General features: G+C 46.3%; 1 long non-coding RNA gene across 1 annotated transcript; it reads left to right on the top strand.

The window, feature by feature from the left end:
- Window positions 1–686: 686 nt before the first annotated feature.
- LOC123083002 (uncharacterized) lies at window positions 687–2707 on the top strand. Its single transcript, XR_006439183.1, has 2 exons — window positions 687–2103; window positions 2408–2707. It is a non-coding gene; the product is annotated as an uncharacterized lncRNA (long non-coding RNA).
- The last annotated feature ends 657 nt before the right edge of the window (window positions 2708–3364 follow it).

Here is a 3364-nt window from a genome sequence, read left to right as displayed (position 1 = left end):
GTCAAATATGGCAGCGTGGTAACTCAATTCAATGGGAATCACAGTGGGTGGACGACAATTTAGAAATCTTCAGGTCGAAGAAAACCAATCAAGTCTTGTTTTTGTCTCCACAGGGATACTTCCAATGTTAGAAGATGCAAATATTCAGATGTGAAGGTACACTTGGCAGTTGGGCATCGACAAATGTTGGACATCCCCTGCCCTATTAATGTCGGGCATCAACAAATGTTGGACATCTTAATTTGGAGCTTTTCCGGTCAAATATGGCAGTGTAGTGAATTAATTCAATGGGAATCACACTAGGTAGCTGACAAAAATTAGAAACCTTAGGGTCGAAGGAAACTAATGAGGTCCTGTTTTTGTCTGCACGAGGATACTTCTAATTTATGTTAGAAGATACATTCGAATGTGAGTGTACATTTGGCAGCTGGGCTTGACAAGTGTAGGACCTCCCCTGACTTATAAATACACCCATCCAAATGCAGTGTACTATAACCTTACTTACGCACACAAGTTAAGAGAGATCTAAAGCAAGCCGGGCAGAAGAGGAGCCCAGCCGGCCGGCGGCAAGATGTACAACAACCCTCCGCCACCACAGGGCATGTCCTACTACGAGCACGCCCAGAAGCGCCTCCAGGAGAAGGGCTGCCTTTATGCCTGGTAATTGATTCAGCTTCTCACCTTTTCTGAAGCAAGACAAGACATCTGCAGCCATCATATACCTAGAACCTTTTTCTGAAGCATGATGTGATGTGATAGTTGCACTAATAATAAGAGCATTGATAACAGTGAGGTCGTAGTAGCTAACTTTGCAGGCATGATTAATTCGTAATGGAGATCGAGGCTGATTATTTAGTCTCGTTCCTGGCCATACCCATACCCATACTTGCACACACACCCATCATGGTCATGGGACCATGAAGTCATGGTCCTCATCGATAGGGGGTGGATTCATTCCAGCCCGTCAAAACTGACCACCCAAGTAGACTAGACCAGGAAACCTCGGTTCGTTCAAAAAATAAAGTCAGGATTCACAATCAAACCACCAAGAGGAAAGAACAAGAGACTCCGGGTCCGGCTTGGCGCCAGATGGAGTAAACAAGAACAGACAAAGTTCCATCCTCTATTTTTTTCCTTTACTACAGAACCAAAATTTGCCGAAAAAGGCTTTCGCCCCGCTTTATACATAAAGCATCGGCCATACAAACACACCGATACAAACACACGTCACCACCGCACACGACACACACCAAGGCAAAATACAAAGGTGCCAAGCACCACCACGCCACCCCAACGACTACCAAACAACATGAATTGCTTGGAGCCAACAGAGACCTCCATCGCAATTTTCCGAGGAGAGGCGAGGCGGATAACGACGGAGCAGGGACTCTAGGACGGTGCCTCCAGAAGGGCACGACTATGGGTAGCCGCCACCGTCCGATCCCGAAGATCAAGTTTTCACCTGGAGCATCACGAAGGAGTGGGAACACCGCGACGGAGCCTTCATGAAGGATACGGCGTCCACGGACGTCGCCACCGTCGGCCCTTGAGCAAGTGGTGTACCCCGGCGCTCACACCCCTCCAACACACCCTACCTCCGCCAACCACCCGCAACCAAACCACTCGTGTGGCCAGAACCAAAATTTAGCAACTAAATTGTTCCAGTTCGGAGTTTTGAGAGATTTTTTTTTCTATGATTTCTAGAGGTCGACTAGCACAAAGCCGTGTTCCACACCTACAAAAGACAAACAACAGTCACCATGGCCACCGACGTGTGGGCCCATCGAGCTGTGTTAGTTACAAAACAGTGTTGCCACTTGTGCTTAGGTGGTGGTGCTGAGCAGGAAAAAAAACTGTGGTACACAGGTGCAGCTGCCCTCCCAGCCTATAAAACCCCACCCACATCTCCTTCCTCTTCCAATCCTACATCTTCCCAAAGCCGGTCACAGGAGAGCAGAGCAGAATCCTTGGAGAGTATCTTCTTCTTCCATAGTAACCCACTCCACCCTTTGCCAAGATGTACAACGCTCCGTCGGGGCAGGAGATGTCCTACACGGAGCACGTGCAGAAGCGCCACGAGGAGAAGGGCTGCATCTATGCATGGTGAGACACACACGCACAGTTTGTTCATACACTCACTCGCTCCCCCTCTGAGTTTTTCTCTGCTCGTCTTGCCAAGAGAAGTAAAGTCTCTCGGCCGTCGATGTAGAGGCCAAGAGAGAGATAAACCTCTTCTGCCATCTGAAAAATCCTCGGAGAAATCATAGAGACAAGGCAGGAATATCTTGGGACTGATTCCCCTAGTACTAGTTCCTGTTAATTCCTTTGTGTTCTATGCATTCTTATCTTCAATATATGATTTTGTTTCTTCGTGTCTGATCAATTGGTTATTTATTTTGGGTTGCAGCGTGTTCACGGCGTTGTGCTGCTTCTGCTGCTACGAGACCTGCGAGTGCTGCCTCGACTGCCTCTGCTGCTGCTGCAACTAAAACAGCCATGGCCGCCATGGACGGACGGAGGCTGCAAGGCGGAGCGGATATCCACCGGCCTCCGCCGCCTTTCATAATAAGCATATGTGTCTAGTGCCTTAGCTCGATGAGAACTGTATCAGATGTTGCTGTATTATTATTGTCCAGGACAAGACTATCATTGTAATCACCGATTATGGTTTGTGTTGCATCTTTTTTTTTGCCGGGGGTTTGTGTTGCATCTTAATTTAATTAGCATCAGATTCGTGTTCCCTGACATCAAACCACTGCATCGTGTTCCAATTTATTTTATTTTTCCATCCTGAAATCATCTGAAAATTGGAATGAACATGTGCACCCTACTAATGATTCCCCATACTGTTTTGGCCGATATATGTTGGTTGAGCAGGTTAACCTGCCATGCCAAACAGTAGCTTAGGTAAACGTAGACGGTCCAGCAAACTGCACGCTGATATTCTTTGTGCAAACCGTCTGACATGATAGTACAACTTCTTTCCCCTGAAAAAAAAAGATAATACAACTTTTTCCCGTCATGATAGTACAACTTTTTTCCCCTGAAAAAAAAAGATAGTACAACTTTGTTTAAAAAGGACATTGGTTCAACCGTCAATAAGATATGAGCATCAAGAAAATCTGTAAAAGTTTAAAAAAGTCATCCAAGGCTGCGCAGAGACCATTCGATATGTTCCAAAGAATCGGGCGGAGAAAAAGAGGATAATATGCCCAGGCTATTGATGAAAAGGAAGAATATGTTTGAGTAAGGCAAACATTCGTTGGGGGCCTAGGTGGGTAATAGCTGAATTCTCTTCGGACCATTTTTGCAACGTTGAATGACTTCTCAAAAGTGTTCCTGCACGCACATAGTAATCCATGAG

Source organism: Triticum aestivum, chromosome 4A (assembly GCF_018294505.1).
Source record: "Triticum aestivum cultivar Chinese Spring chromosome 4A, IWGSC CS RefSeq v2.1, whole genome shotgun sequence".
NCBI classification, from domain to species: Eukaryota; Viridiplantae; Streptophyta; class Magnoliopsida; order Poales; family Poaceae; genus Triticum; species Triticum aestivum.
This window is presented reverse-complemented; position numbering and strand designations above follow the sequence as displayed.